This window comes from Canis lupus, chromosome 35 (assembly GCF_048164855.1).
Source record: "Canis lupus baileyi chromosome 35, mCanLup2.hap1, whole genome shotgun sequence".
NCBI classification, from domain to species: domain Eukaryota; kingdom Metazoa; phylum Chordata; class Mammalia; order Carnivora; family Canidae; genus Canis; species Canis lupus.
Window position 1 is genome coordinate 30,204,811 of NC_132872.1, and position 17,425 is coordinate 30,222,235.

General features: G+C 32.8%; 1 long non-coding RNA gene across 10 annotated transcripts in view; it reads right to left on the reverse strand.

The window, feature by feature from the left end:
• LOC140624708 (uncharacterized) overlaps positions 1-16,713 on the reverse strand; it is a 34,062-nt gene extending 17,349 nt beyond the window's left edge. For 4 of the 10 annotated variants that reach the window (XR_012024184.1, XR_012024179.1, XR_012024182.1 and 1 more), the window contains exons 1-3: positions 16,535-16,713; positions 14,657-15,725; positions 4,638-4,740 (exon numbers count right to left, since the gene is read on the reverse strand). This is a non-coding gene — a long non-coding RNA (uncharacterized lncRNA). Of the gene's footprint in view, positions 1-1,861; positions 2,107-2,948; positions 3,236-4,637; positions 4,741-14,656; positions 15,726-16,534 lie in introns of those variants that run through there. The other 6 variants (XR_012024178.1, XR_012024180.1, XR_012024187.1 and 3 more) reach the window with 4 other exon arrangements.
• Positions 16,714-17,425: the final 712 nt, after the last annotated feature.

Consider the following 17,425-nt stretch of genomic DNA (forward strand, 5'->3'; position numbering starts at 1 on the left):
GTACTTTCACTGCCTTTGGTCGCTCACTTTACATATATTCTTGTGACAATTATTATCTATTACCCTGTATTACAGACATTTGTTAATTTCCTGAGTCGGTGTGGCATTGAGAAGACATGTCTATCATGACATAACTCAAATTAATTTTCTTTCACCAGTTCTCCCTTCCTTCCTTCCTTCCTACAGAATCTGTGAAAGTGCATTTTACTGAAGAGACCCAAATAAGTTTTTATTTGACATAACAAAGGGTCTTTTAAAGATAAAAATGTAGAAAAATAATCTCTATAATATAGTCTTTGAAGTTAGGATCCTGGATGTAAAGTAACAAAATAAAATCCAAAATTCAAAAAGCTTCTAAGCTGACTAACGTGTGCTTTGATGTAGCATCTACGTTTTTAACAATTGCACAAAATATTTCTTTTACTGACATTATTGGTGTACATATACTCACTCTATCACTTAGCTGTATAAACTTGAGCCACTTAGCTATATAACCTTGAATAAGATGTTTAATCTTTTTCTCCTTCATTTCCTTCACTTTAAGAGTGTCATAAATCAGGTAACTATCTTATAGATTTTTCTTAGAATTAAGTGGTATATTTCCATATAGCCATAGAACAGATCTTGAATATTATAAGCACTGAATATTAACAAGCATTATTATCATATGATATGATATCATATGATATAATATCCCTTTTTTTTCTCATTATCACATTAAAATGTTAGCTTTGGCAAATAATTCTAGAAAGCTGGATCCTTGTTAATTAATTTAGTTAAGGATTCAGGCCAATGACATCCTTTGTTTATGTTATCTGGAACCTACTACATCCTAAGTCTGTGGCAATAAGTAATTATTGGATTTATTCTCTGCAGTTAGTCACTACTTCCACTGATGTCAAATGGGTTTAATTAATTTAAACTATAAAAAAGTAAATGGAATTTGGAGGAATATTATAAAAAGAAAGACAAGGTCATTAGTAATAGTCCCAGAGTTTATTATCTTCCAAAATAATGTTTCCTCCAGATTGTCCAAGAAAAAAATGAAGTTACCATCTACTGCCCTCAGAAGTCAGGACTAAAATTTTTGGGAAAAAGAGTATGAATAAATGGTTAATCATGACTAACCAGGTCCATAAGAACTCATGACTTCATGTTGTTCATATGCTAAGGTTGTACCACACATGTTATTATAAGGCATCTTGTGGCTGGTGTACAAGATTGCAATTCAAACTAACAGATGTTTGGGAAGGAAATTATTTGTTTAATTTGTTTATGAGTCACAGGATTTTTGTCTGAATGTAATTATAGGAGGAGACCACAATTTATGAATGGATTGTATTCCAAAAGTGCAGTTATGAGTCAGTTGTTTAGGACTAAGGACATATTTTTATGTATAAACTAGGTTAAATGTTAGTGTTTCCCAAGCAAGCCCACAAATAGCTGCTTTAACCCATTATTTGGCTCCCAGTATGTGCCTATTACTCCTCAGTCTCTGGAGAAAATATTTGAGGAGAAAATGGCCTCTTCCTTTTCAGGCCAGTTTGTTTTGATTCCACTGGCGATAGCCTTTTCCCCTTTCCAGCTCTGCTTTTCCTCTGCTTTCTCATGAGACCTCATAAGCTCTAAACCACCCTGAAGAACTACAACTCTGGTATGACCCATTCTTGGCAAAATTTACACTATTCCTCAATTATCTGCCTCTCCTTTCCCACCACCATGTTCCATTTTTTGATGCTGCTTAAGTCAAGTTGCAGTAAGAAAGCAATGTACTGTAGTTATTTTTTCCCCTAATGGGATTAATAATTATCCCAGGAGTATTTCTGATTTAAAACAAGATATTTATTCATCCAAATTACTATATTTAGTGGACCTCATGACTAACACAATAAGGGGAAAAAACCCAGACATTTTGGAGCAATTTCATATTGGAATCAGGACCAATATGTAGACTTTTTATTGCCAAGAAGTCTGTCTTAGGAGACATTTCCTTCAATTAAATTTGTTTCTTACAACTTTTTCCTCTTTGCCCTTCATGAACTATCGTGTTGTCTTAAGACTTTCACCCAGTAGTTCCCTTTTTGACAAACACTGATAAATACTGGGCTAAAAAAAAAAGAAAAAGAAATAAAGATTTAATATGCATATATATTACAGTTTCCCTGAATATACTTTTTCTTTTCACAAATCAATAGATGCCCAACTAATGTTATTTGTTTGTTTCCCCAACTAAGTAATCTATTCCCTCTATAAATAGAGGGAGTGTTTATTATTTGGGATTCATTGTATGTCTACACCTTAGCTTGCCTAATACTTAGTAAATTCCCAGTAAATACTTCACTATTAAAGAAAAAAATTAAAAACAATTTTTGTTTTAAACATGCCACAATAGACACATAAAAGTACTTGAGTATAAATAATAAGGTCTGCTCTATAGACTAACAGAAATCTGTTTAGGGAAATGAACAATGTGATGATTTGGGCTTTTGACTATTTTTCTGGTAAGAATAAGGGTTAACTTTTGTTTTTATTATAAATAATAAAAAGTCACTGTTTCCACCTTGAAAATCATTTTGATTACATTGTAGAAAAATAAAAGAATGAAAAATTAAGAAAGAAAATGCTTTTGTAGTTGTTCTCAGGCAAACTCCATAGATATTTGACAGTCAATTCGCATTTTAGTTGAGAAGAGAGATTTAAATAATGAGGTGTCCATAAAATAGAGTTTTTAAGTTGCTTAACACATGTGTCAATAAAATTGAAATACGTGAAGTATGGAGGGGGAGAAAACACCTGAATTTAAATATGCAACCTGAAACTAGAACAATGCAAAGTTTTATCTTGTGAGGTAATGCCATACAACGCTATAAACTTAAAAGTAATTCACACAGATTGTCATGTTGGACACGCTTTTATTTAGTTTAAACAACTCTTCCATTTCCAAAGTATTTGGGTGGCCTTCTCTGATTTACACTTGAACACTGACATGTAAAACATGAGTCTGTGGGGTCTGGAGAGAACACACTAGCACACAACAGATGGAGCTGCTTGTTTATTATCAGGTATAAGTTAATAACATGCAGTCATGTAAAGATCACCCTCAATTCAGCTATTTTTAAGACTGTGCAGTGCTATTAAGTTCAGACATAAAGTGTTACGGCACACATTGATCTCTTGGTGGATTCTTTGCAAATGAGTCATCTGTTCTTTATTTTCAACCATTCTTGACTTAATCCTTTAAATGAAATTTTAACAGAGAATACTTCCCAAAGAACTCATGAGGATTAAATTCATTACAATAATAAATAGTTTTTCCACTTCAAACACTCACAATGGTGAGTTTACAAAATATTATTTTTGTACTAATACTACAAATCAAAACATGGTGTTAGTCCACACCTTTTCACAACAGATACATTAGGATTTGATGAAAACGCTCAAGTTATCCCAGAATGGTCACTCTTACAAATCACAATAACACAAAGAAATCTCTTATTGGAAAGATTTCCATTCAATTTGTAATTTAATTTTCAGTTTGAGATAGTTAACTCCTTTGTGTCTCAGTATTGTTAATACATTGACTCCATGTGCTAAGAAATATTCAAGTGTTTACCTAGAGCTACTGGTAAGATCACATCTTTGTAACTATCGATCTATCTATATAAATATCACAGGAAATAACTGGTAGTATTATTACTAACATACACTAGTATATATTAATCACCTATTAATAGCTAGAGATTTATGCAAGATGTTTTGAGATACTTATGCTTATTGCATTATCACAATTCTAAACAATAGGACTGAAAATTATCCCCATTTTACAAACGAGTTAAGTAGCTTACTCAAAGTCAACATGAGTAAATAAAGCAATGACTGTAACTGGAACAAAATTAAGAGCTCTTTTTTGTCTCTCACAGTCCCCTTTCCAGAGGTACCTTTTGTCTGAATTGCAGAAACAGCAGTATGAAAGGGTGAGCTTTAAAAAACTTGTCTTGAACTCAGGCTTATCAAACAGGATCTATAAGCCCCCAACTCTCCACTATTGACAAACCAGATTCCAGCTATTTAGTTCATCCCTGTTTCCATGTATCTGTTCTTTCTCTTTCTATTGTTCCTAACACTTTACTTCTTTAGTTTTTCTGCTACCTAATCTTCACTACTGGGTTCAATGTCCACATCTGCAAAGCCTTCCCCTATAGTCCAAACCCCTATTAATCTCTCTTTTGTGATAGTGCCATTACTATATTGTCTTTCTTTGTTTTATACAGACTGTTTTATTCACCTAAAAAAAATAAAATCCACATTTTAACAAGTTGCTATATATATATATATATATATATATATATATATATATATACATTGAAATTTTAAGCTTTTTTCTATACATGTTCATATATATTTATATATGATATCACATAACAGAATAATACCCAAAGGGACAAATTAATTGCCTTTGTAAAATTAGCAGAACCAATACATTCCCATTTGTATTTTGATAATATACATATTATAAACAAGAAAATGTGTTAGCTATTTTAACATCACAAGGTATTGACAATCATTAATTGTCTATTGAAAGCCATCCTGCATCCATTTTCCCTATTTTACAATAAAAGAAAATAGATTTAACTCACATTTTGGCATTGATTTGATTGTGAACAAAAAAATGTGAGCCACTCATAAAAGATCCATTCCCCTTGACATTGATTGACTTAGGTATGAGCATGTGGTGCAGACCTGGTGGATACAAATTAAGAGACATCTGTTGAGGCATTTCCTTGGAAAGTTTTCTCAATCTTAAAAAAGGAATAAATTTTGGGCCCTTGTATGTAAAGTAAAATGATGATGCCTAGAATTTCTGCAGCCATCTTATGACTTTGAAGGAAAACACATAGAATTTCTAAATTAGTACATTGAGTTTCTAAATCAGTCATTCTGAAGCCACACTTTCTCCAGAAATTCTGTGATATGAACTAACAGATCTTATTCTATGAAAGAATAAATCTCACTTTTGAGCTATATTTGGTTAGGTATCTTATTACTTGTAGCATAATGCAACATAATTGCTATAAATAGCCTAAGATACAAGTATTATATTATCTCACTTATATGTGGAATTATAATAACAACAACAATAAAAATCAAACTTATAGAGAACAGATTAGTGGATTCTCGAGGTAGAGGGTAGGGAATGAGTGAAGGGAGTCAAAAGGTAGAAACTTCCAGTTATAGAATAAGTAAGTCATGATAATGTAATGTATAGCATAGTGACTATAGTTAATAGTACTATATTGCATATTTGAAGGTTGCTAAGAGAGTAGATAAAAAATAAAAAATAAAAAAAATAGGGGATCCCTGGGTAGCTCAGCGGTTTAGCACCACCTTTAACCCAGGGCGTGATCCTGGAGACCCGCAATTGAGTCCCACCTTGGGCTCCCTGCATGGAGCCTGCTTCTCCCTTTGCCTGTGCCTCTCTCTCTCTCTTTCTCTCTCTCTCTCAATCTCTCTCTGAAATCTCATGAATAAATAAATAAAATCTTTAAAAAAATAAAAATAAAAAAATGCACATTTCCCCCCATTTTGGTTAAAATAGTAGTATGTGTTTCCATACAGAATGGTAAAAAATTCTGATTGAACAAAGCATTTACCATGATTACCAAACACTTCTTAACCAATAGAAAAAATCATAAAGACTATCAAAGCAAGATGATCTTAATTTAGTCTCTGCTTTTATTTCTTTCCAAATATCAATTTGAGTTCACTTGTCCTATTAAAATGTGTGGGCTTTGAGGAAAAGATGAGCAAAGCATTTCAGATTTGCTAATATAGCACATTTTGACAGGCTGCTGTGCAGAACATGATTGATAATCAGGATGAGAATAGAAATAAAAAGCATAGATGAAATCATGCCAACCTGAGGGAAATAAATGTTCTGATAATCTTTTAATTATTTTTTGAATAAATTGAGCTTAGATGCTTTCTAGAGTTTATTTCACCACTTGAATATATTTTACCTACTCAGAAAAAAATAAAAAAGTTTAAAATCTTTGGTATATTATCATCAAGGCCATATGATATAGAAGACGGCGTGAACACATTATTTGGGATATTTAAATAATATATGTATTTTTCTTCGTTGGTTACAGGTATCGAGGTCTTTATTTTCTTGTCCTTGTGCTTTCATTTTTTGAATTTCCACTTCTTGAAACAAGTTAGTTAACGTCTCTGAAAGCCACTGTTTTCTCTTATGTAAAATTGGATATTATCATCTAATTCACCTAATTATTACATAACTCATCTTAAACAATATATAGAAAATCACTTAATACTTGGTTTAACCTAGGTTTAGGAAGCCTGAAGGGTTAACAACCTTTGCTTAGTGAAATTATTAAGTTTGTAAATTAATGAATAGATTATTTAAAAATAATATTTGGCAGGATATAAGCAAGATGGCCTAATAAGACATTCCTTCTCAATAACAATTTTGTTGTTCATCCACAAACAAAATGCCTTTGTAGGAGCTGGTGGGATTCAACACTAAATGCCAAGTGGCCTGGGAGGAGTCTCACCCATCTGCACATCAAAGAATAAACATATAGACCTTTATCCCAGCAGAGGACCCTCTGGAGACCTGTGAACCGGCTCCAGCTTCTCTTGGCCACATGCTGAAAGCTCCAGGAGGATACAGTCTTGGACAATCACTTAGAGACCAGAGAGAGGCCTTGGGGAAGCTCAGGAATCCAGGGTCCCCTAGAAGACATGGATAAATTCCTAGAAACATAGAATGTACCAAGATTGAATCATGAAGAAATAGAAAATCTGCATGAATTAATAAAAAGTAGGGAGACTAGATCAGTAATTAAATTGATTTTCCTATTCAATTCTACCAAACGTTTAAAGAATGAATACTAATCTTTCCCAAAGTCTTACAAAAAAGGTTGAAGAGGAGAGGACACTCTCAAACTCACTTACAAAGCCAGCTTTACAATGATACCAAAGTCAAATAAGGACTGTACAAGAAAAGAAAACTATAGGCCAATACCCTTGATGAATATAGATATATACACAGAAAAATTGTCAACAAAATATTAGGAAGACAAATTCAACATCATATTACAAGGAACATACAGGATAATCAAGTGGGACTTAACCTCTGTGATTCATGGATGGTTTGACATACACAAATCAATAAATGTGTTATAGTACAATTGTGAAGTAAAAGATAAAAATCATGATAATATCAATGATTGGAGAAAAGTATTTGAAAAAATAGAACATCCTTTCTTGATAAAAACTCTCAAGAAATTAGGTATAGAAGTAATGTATTCAACATAATAAAGGTCATCCATGATGAGCTTCCAGCTGATATCATATGAGAAATTGAAAACTTTCCCTCTAAAATCAGAAACATGACAAGGGTTCCCTCTTTGACTGCTTCTATTTAGCATAGTCCTGGAAGTCCTCACTAGAGAAAGCAGGCAAGAAAAAGAAATAAAAAACGTACAGATTAGTAAGGAAGAAGTAACATAGTCTGTTTGCAGATGATATGATTTTATAAATGAAGATTCTAAAGGGATTGCCAAAAAAACTATTAAAACTAATGAGCCAATTAAGTAAAGTTGCAGGATATAAAATCAACATGCAAAAATCAGTTACATTTTCATAGATTAACATTGAAATAGCTGAAAAAGAAGACAATCTTATTCACAATAGTGCGAAAAACAACGAAATATTCTGGAATAAATTTAAAGAGATGAAATATCTGTACACTAAAAAGTATAAGACTGATGAAAGAAATTGAAGAAGACACAAATAAAGGAAGATATTCTATGTTTATTGATTGGAAGAACTGATATTGTTAAAATGTCTATACCATCCAAACCCATCTATAGATTCAAACCTTATCAAAATTCCAATGATTTTTTTCATAGAAATAGAACAAACCTAAAATTTATATGGAACCACACACCCCCAGAATCCAAACTAATCCTGATAAAGAAGAACAGAGTTGGACACAGTACACTAGCCAATTTGGACACGGTACACTAGCCAATTGCAAAGTATGTTGCAGAACTATAGTGAAAAAAACAGTATGGTGCTGGTGTAAAAATAACCCCATAGAGCCAAGAATATCCAATAGGGAGAGGATAGTCTCTTTAGTAAATGGTGTTGGGAAAACTGGATAATGACATGCAGAAAAATGAAACTGGACCTTCGTCTTAACCACTCACAAAAATTAGTTAGAAACAAATTAAGACTCAAACAGAAGATCTGAAACCATAAAACATCTAGAAGGGAAATAGCATCTTGACATTAGTTTTAGCAACAATTTTTGGGGTATGGAAATAAAAAACACAAGTAGCAAAAGTAACAATCAACAAGTGGGACTACATTAAATTAAAAAGATTCTGCAGAGCCACAAACAAACAAACTAACAAAAATGCAACAAAATGAAGAAGGCATCCTATGGAATGGGAGACAGTAATTGCAAACCAACTGACAAGAGGTTAATATCCAATATACATGAAGAACTTATGCAATTCAATAGCCAAAATCCCCAAATAATCTGATTAAACAATGGCAGAGGAACCGAATAGATGTTTCTTCAAAGAAGGCATCCAAAAGGTCAACAGGTACAGGAAAAGTTAACTTCCTCAGTCATCAGGGAAATGTAAATCAAAACCACCATAACATATCATCTCACACTTGTCAGAACAGCCATTATCAAAAGACAAAAGATAATAACAGTTGGCAAGAATGTGGAGAAAAGAAAACCCTTGTGCACTCTTGGCGGGAATATAAATTGGTTCAGCTTTATGAAAACAGAATGGAGTTTCAAAAAAAAAATTAAAAACAGGACTACCATGTGATCCAGCCATTCACTTCTGGGTATATATCTAAAGGAAATGAAATCAGGTGATCCAGTAGGTATCTTAACTTCCAAATTCATTGCAACAGTATATGCAATGGCCAAAACATGGAAACAACCTAAGTGTCCATCCACAGATGAATCAATTAAAAAGATGTAAATATTAGTACAACGGACTATTATTCAACCCTGAGAAGGAAGGAAATCTGGCCATTCATGACAACCTGAATGGACCTGGAGGGCATTATGCTAAACAGTGAAGTTAGACAGAGAGACAAATACTATTTGATATACCTTATAAGTGGAATATAAAATGATGAACTCATACAACCCAGAGTAGAATGATGACTGTCCGAGGTTGAGTGTGGGGGAAATGCCGAGATGTTGGTCATAGAATACAAACTTCTATTTATAAGATGAATAAATTCTAGGGATCTAATGTACAGCATGGTGACTATAGTTAATTATACTATATTATATACAGTATCATGCATATTATTATATGTGTATATGTATATTTAACATTATTAAATAATATATGTATATATTTAACATTATTAAATAAATAACATGTTACATTATAACATAAATATATTTTTATTGAAAGTTTCTAAAGGAGTAGGGCAATTATGGGAGATGATGGAGGTGTTAACTAACCCTATTGTGGTAATCATTTTGCAATATGTGGGTGTGTCAAATCTTCACATTGTACAACATGAACTTACACAATGTTATGTGTCAATTAAATCTCTATAGAGCTGAATAAAAGATAAAATATTATTTTGTCTGGAGTAATGTTTAAATAATTCTGAAAATAGTTTTACAACTGTGTTTCTTTAACCTGGTACAGTTAGAAAGTTGGTTATGTGATCCATCATGCAAATGTTGTTAGTTGCAGCCCATGGAAATGTGCCTTAAAGAATGGAACTGCTAAGAAACTTACCCTAAGTAAAATGTTATCATGTATATAAATCACACACTAAAAATCACACATATTAAGTAAAACAGCAAATAAATAAGAAATATATACAAATAGATGAAAGTCATATTTAAATTATTGGGACACAGTTCCATGTTATTTAGTAACTCAAAATATAATCTATTCTGCTCTTTATTTAAAATAACTATTCCCATGTTTTAAATCCTGTTGGTTTAAAAAGTTCAGAGAAATTAAAATATTAATTTAAGGACGTTATGATTAATGAAAAATAAAAGAATGCAACCAGAACAGACATCTCTCATAGTCCAATAATAAAATCTGCTAAATTTACAAAAGAAATATAATATTGTTAGGCAAAGACAGCCAAATGAGCTCAGAAGGTGTGAACATTATCTATTTACTCATTTCTTTGAAAAATAATTAGTAATTACTTTCCGGATGTCAGATTCCATGCCAATTTCCCTGGCAGTTTACAGAATTAAATAAAGCAAAGCCTCTACTTTCAAGAATGTTCTATCCAGTAACTGTAAAGAGTATATAAAAGAAATTAGTTGAAGAAAATTACACTTCAAACAATGTCAGTTGATAGAGTGAATGCAAACACAAGTTTAAGAGCAAACTCAGAGCTGAAAGCCTAACAGGAAATCAGGAAGCAGTAAAGACAAGCTATTAGGATAAGCTGTCATTCAAGCTGGCATTGATGACAATATTATGACTTTCCTCCACAGATGACTATGACAGATTATCATGAGAAACAGGGGAAGAAGCAAAAAGAGGGCAACACTAAATGTATCATTTCCGTATTCAATGAATAAAGCAAAAAATGAAAATCGCCTCTAGAAATAACAACTCTTTCACTTTCACTTGCACTTATACTATTTTGACAGATAACCTAATAGCACTTAATATTTCTAAAGGGAAATTTTGTTTCTTCTAAGCATAATTTAGGATATTAAGATATTAAAAATATATTTGCTTAGATTTTACAAAATTTAACTTGTTACACATGAGAAGATTGTATGGGATGTGATTTTTGATTCCCACTAGAGAAAGAAAATGGCAAATGAGTTTTTCATGTTGAGAAAAATAGTAGACAAGGTATGCATAAAGAGTTAGCTCTTCCCTTATTTGATTCTAAGTAAAGGAAATTAATTGTATTTGTCTTTGTTGTTCTGGCCTCTTAATCAGAAGGAAAAATATATTGACAGATAAAATGCTTATCCATGTCTTTATTTTGCAAGAGAAGTAATAGGTAACAACTTTTCACTGGTAACAACTATTTGAATTGCAGGCATAACAGCAAGAAAAAAATACTGACATGCCAGCTTGATGGAAAGAGACTATGGAAAGCATCTGACTCAGGGTGAAACGAGTGAGGCAAAAGGTGAAAAAATATTAGTTGAATGAATAAAGAATGAATATAGAAAGTACAAGGCCATTGATTTTAACTGCTTGGATTCCATTTTATGAATATACTAAAATTTATCCATTTTCTTATTCACTCATGTTAATTGGTTCTATTTTCATTAATAAATATTCCCATAATTGTCTTACATATGTGTTTAGTAGACACCTGTGTGAAGTTCACTAGAGTGGAACAACTAGAATAGAAGTGCTGTGTCATATGGGATGCATGCCTTCTATTTCAGTGTCATAAGAAAGCTAGAGAAGTTCCTTCATATTTAGATATAAATTGCACTGTATGTTACAATAGTGTAAAATTCTTATAACCATTTCAGATGCACTAACCAGTAAGGATTAGATGTTAGAGGATATGTTTAGAATGCTGACTTAAAAAATGAACAAACAAACAAAAAAAAAGGACAAGTTGATCTCCACTATGACTATCATCCTTATGTATTCCAATGTCAATAGTTTCCTAGAGTGCATTAACAAGAATTTTGAGGCCGTGATTAAGTTTCAAAGAAAGTTTTGTGGTTCAAAATGTTTGTCTTGTTTGGGTGTGTTGGGAATTTTGAGGAATGTAATAAGTATTTGCCATTCCATGAAGTGGCTCTATAATAGACTCAGAGAGAATGGTGCAGAATTTCTAGAATTTGGCATTAGTTGGAATATAGTTTTTTTTTTAATATATAGCCAATGAGTGTGCTAGTTTTTTATTCTTAAACAATAGTAATTTTAGTAAGAATATTTTATTATTTCCTTGTATATGTTGATACACTTATCTTTTATATTGCTAATATAAAGAAAAAGTGAAATCTGTTCGATAATTACACACAAAAATAAGAAATATTATATAGTAGGTCTGTTTTTAACTTACTGGATATTTCCCATTATGGTTATTTTTCTTTGATCTTTGGGGAGTTTATGGATGTACTCAGTTTCTTCTGGAAGGTGATTTTACCAAAATATGATGGCTCACTAAACAGTAATACTTTGTCAGATATTGCAGATACACGCATGCATACACAAACATGTAGACAATGTGTATTTTGCTTAGAAATTACAGCATGGTTACACGGCTACAAGTTGTTTTATTTCATTTTTGAAGTTATTTTTTACTCTTCTTGTTTATTTTTCTCATGAAGACATATTTATTCATGAATATATATTAGGTAGCTGCTATATTCCAGCTATGTGCTTTGCAAAGATTAATATAGCTTGGGTCAATATTTTTATTTTATAGAATTATATGGTCTCAATAAAACTAAAAGCCTTCTATTAATAAATTTTATGAGTAAGTATTAGTAAGTATTCAGATCAATATATTAAGTTGGGTTTATATTATTCATTCAAAAAATTCCCAAATTAATATATAAATAAAGATCTATCACATAAAAATAACTTGAGAGAATAATTTTATGAAAAAGGAGAAGTAAGCTATAAAACTTTCAAGTAATAATGTTTATTGGCAATCAGAATATATAAAACTAAAGATAATCACTGATCAAAATAATTGGAGTATATCTCCATTTTTTAAATTTATTTATTTTATTTTTATGTAGTAGTAAAGAATCACTGCTCTTGTACACACTAAAGTAAAACAAAATGCAAAAGTAATAATATGTGTCCATTTGATACAAAAAGTTGTAGTCTGCATCAAACAAATGTAAAAATATTAGCATTTATAAAATGTCAAGGATAGCTTGTAAAAAAACAGTTGGTTCTAAAAACTTAGCAAGATTTTGACATTGTTATATAAAATCAATTAGGTAGCCATATAGATACTAAAAAATAATAGTTGTATTAACTCATGTTTTTTTTTCTTTCCTCTTTTCATTTCAGAGACCATTAGAATCACCGACTTAGTCACACTTGAAAAGCAAAAATTATTTTTAAAGAGTTTAAAGTACATTCTAGAGCCTTATTCCAAAATAACAGCATTCTTTATATTTTTAAAAGGGAATATGTGAAAGACTCAGCTCCCAAACAACCCCCTTTGAAGATGAAATCATGTGAATTGTTAGATGTAATGGCATGACAGTAAGAGCCTGGAGATTGTCCAATGTAGTCCTTTTGAGATGGGTTATACCCCCTGAAGGAGATGATGCATCAAAGGCCACGGAAATTTTTTAAAGATTTTATTTATTTGAGAGTGCGAGCACAAGCTGGGAGAGGGGCAGAGGGATGCGGAGAAATGGACTCCCCACTGAGCCGGAGGGTCCTGAAATCATGACCTGAGCTGAAGCCAGATACTTAACCCACTGAGCCACCCAGGCGCCCAGGCCACAGATTTTCTAAATGTCATTTTACCAAGTATTTCTGTTGAAAAGACTATAAAATAAGAATTGATGCTTATTTTTCTTTCTTTTTAAAAAATATTTATTTATTCACGAGAGACAGAGAGAGAGAGAGAGAGAGAGAGAGAGACAGGCAGAGGAGCCCGACATGGGACTCAATTCGGGGTCTCCAGGATCATGCCCTGGGAGGAAGGTGGCACTCAACCACCGAGCCACTGGGGCTGCCCGATGCTTATTTTTCAAGAATGAGAAAAGAGTCTGCAACTTTCTCACAAATATGTGCCATACAATAGATGCTTTCTCAGGCATCGACTGGCTTGTATCCCTATATAGAGTTCCTTCCTTGATGGTTGATAATGAAGTTTTATGGTTATTGTTGTTATCTATGTTTCCAACCAGAGATATGTTTATTGAATTGCGGACGGATCTCAAAAAAAATATGGCTCACCTTGTTTCCCAATACTCAGACTCCCAGCTTCTGCATTTTATTGCTATTATCAGGGAATTGTTTTAACCTATGCTCAAATTCTGCTATTATGTATGTATTTGTTAATGTTTATTGAAAAATAGATTCCTAAGAAATTGCAATCACGTTACAAACAGATATTGGGGACCCCTCACCAATTCTCCTCAAAACGTTTATCTTGTGTGACTATAGTGTAATATCAAAATAACAAAAGTGATATTGGTACCATGTGTGTTTATTGTTGTCATGTTATCACAAAGAATCATGTAACTGCCACTGCAATCAATAGGGAGTTATTCCGTCACCACAAACATCACTCTGCTACCCTTTAATGCCCGAAAATTCCTATTCCCCCCCAAATACTAATCTGTTATCTAACTGTGTAATTATGCCATTTCAGAAAGGTTACATAAATCAAATCAAATCAAATCTGCCACATTCTGAGATTTTTTTTCTCTCTACAGATTGTTCATGAAATCTACCCAAGTTGTTGTATGTATCAAGAGTCACTTAAATACTTTATTAGAATTCCCTTTGATCAATCTTTAGTGTTTCTGAATGGATTTCTTCATATTGATTTTTAGTAGTTATTCTAGGTATTACACTTAAGTACATAATTTATCATCATGTGCTAACATAGACACTTAACCAGTTGAAGTGAAGTATAGAAAACTCACCTTCATTTAAAATCTTTTCACCCATTTATAATATAAACGTTCAGTAATGTTCAGTACTTCTATACCTTGAGAAGCACATCAGAATAATATTATAATTTCTTCTTTAATTCTCAAAGATAATTGAGAAAACTCAAGATATAAAAGTCCATTATGTTTACTCTTTTTTTTTTTTTTTTTACTCTTTCTATTGTTCTTTCTTCATTTCTAATATTCTGTTTCCTTCTTTCATCATTTTCTTTGTTTTGGGAGTTTTCTTAAGCCACTCTCAGGGTAGTTCTGCTTGTGACAAACCATTTTTAGTTTTTCATTGTCTGATAATGCCTTAATTATCATTATTAAATTATACTTTGGGAGGAGATAGGATTCTAGGATAGCAATTTTGTTTGTTTGTTTAATTACCTGAAAAACAATATGAAACCTCTTTGATTTCTGATTAGAAATCCACTGTTTCGTTAATAGTTCCTCATAGTAAGGTATAGTTTTTCTCACGCTCCCTTCAAGGCTCTGTTTTCTTGTCTTTAGTTTTGAGATGGTCTTAGCATGGATATCTTTGGTTTATCCTGTTTTGGGTTCCTCTGCTTCTTTTATCTGTAGTCTTATGGGTATTTTGTTTGCTTCCCAAATTTGGGGCTTTTAGCTATTGTTTATTTAAAAACTTGTCCAGCACCACTTACTTTTTTTTTTTTTCTTCTTCTGAGACTTTGATGGCAGGTACTTTAGATCTTTTGTTACCGTCCCATGGGTCTCTGAGGATCTGTTTATTTTCTGTTTCTTTCTGCTGTTCAGTCTGGGTTATTTCTATTGTTCAATCTTTAACTTCACTGATTCTTTCTTCTGTTCTTTCTCTTCTATTGTCGAGCACGTACATTGAGTTTTTATTTCAGTTATTTTATGTTTATTTCTAAAATTTTTATTCAGTTCTTTTTATATTTTATGTTTCTTGGTTAAGACTTTCTATTTTGTTTTCATTTGTTTGTAATTTCTTTTTTTTATTGAAGTATAACTGGGGGCAGCCCGGGTGCCTCAGCGGTTTAGCGCTGCCTTCAGTCCAGGGCCTGATCCTGGAGACCTGGGAAATGAAAGAAACCCATCACACCAGGAGTCAGAAAAATCTCAGATTGAATCACAAAAGACAAGTAGTAGATATTAACATTGATCTGATGCTGATGTTGGAATTATTTAGCAATGTTTTCAAAGTAGCTGTTATAAAAACATATCAACAAGAAATTGCGAACATGTTAGATGGAGAGGATTAAGAGGTACAAACCTCTAGTTATAAAGTCACATGGATATAAAGTAGAGTATAGGGAATTTATGCAATAATATTATAAATGGTGACAAATGGTAACTAGACATTATGGTGATCATTTCATGATGTATGTTTCACCTGAAACAATGTTGTATGCCAGTTATACTTCTTTTTTTTTATTGATTTTTTATTGATTTTTTTATTATCCATGACATTTTATATTCATTTTACAACACACTGGATCTTTTAAAAATCTTCTATTTTATCAAGTCTCCTCTGGAATCATGAAGGTTTCAGAGAAGAGAGGTTTTTTGTTTTTTGTTTTTTTTAAAGATTTGATTTATTTATTCATGAGAAACACACACACAGAGGCAGAGACACAGGCAGAGGGAAAGGCAGTCTCCCCGTGGGGAGCCCGATGTGGGACTCGATCCCAGGACCCTGAGATCACGACCTAAGTCAAAGGCAGATGCTCAACCACCAAACCACCCAGGCGGCCCAAGAAAGCTTCTTTTACTGCCAGGTAGACATGAAAGTTGTTTCCCCGTTTAAGTTCTGCTGTTACTCAGGGATGGGGGGGAAACGTGCCTCATAACTACTGGATGTGGATGAGAGTTCGGAATACTCACTAGGCATCCACTCTGGCTACAAGGGTGAGGAGCACCTTGTTATTGCCTCTTATTCGACAAAGATGCCTTGTTACTACTAGAATACAGTGAAATTCAGTTTCTTCCTACTGACCCTCTCACATCACCCAGCTGAGAGGGGCAGGGGTGCTCATTAAAGCTGGGTGACCATGGAAATCCAGGATTCTCAATAAGCCTTCTGTGACATCACCCCTCTGTGGGAGGAACAGAATACTTTGTCACAGTGAGGTAAGGTTGGGAGTCTGGGCTTCCTACTCAAATTTACTCATTGGGCTAGAGGTGGAGCCACTGTTTTTTCCATCTACAAGGAGTAGAGCAATTGCTTGTTTTTTGTTTTTTTCTTTTTCTCCCAAGTTTTTATTTAAATTCCGGTCAGCATGCAATGTAATATTAGTTTCAGGTTTAGGATTAAGGATTCATCACTTACATATGATTCCTGTCTAAACATCTTCTATATTGTGTTGCTGCCCTTTTCCTTGCTGTTGGGCTATAGAGAACAATATGGCTTTGTTGTTGGAGCTTTGTTGTGCTCGTAGATGCCAATTTCTTCAGCACTCAGTTTGTGATAAAAGAAAATGAAAACCTAGGGAACTAACTTGCATGTCTTTCCTTGAGTCCTAAAATCCCTAGATGGTCTGCTTCCTTCCCTCTTTCTTTCAGAGCCTCCTTATGTGTTTTTAGTATATAATGTACAGGATTTTAGCTGTACTTAGAGGGACTATAGGAAGAAGTGCAAACTATTCCTATAGTTGTTTTTTAGGGAGTAAAATTCCATTATTTATATACTTTTGGAAGTTGATTCACCTTTTAGGGCTTCTATGCTCTTGTATATGCTATACAGAAATGGAGTTGGTATATTTTTAGATCCTCATG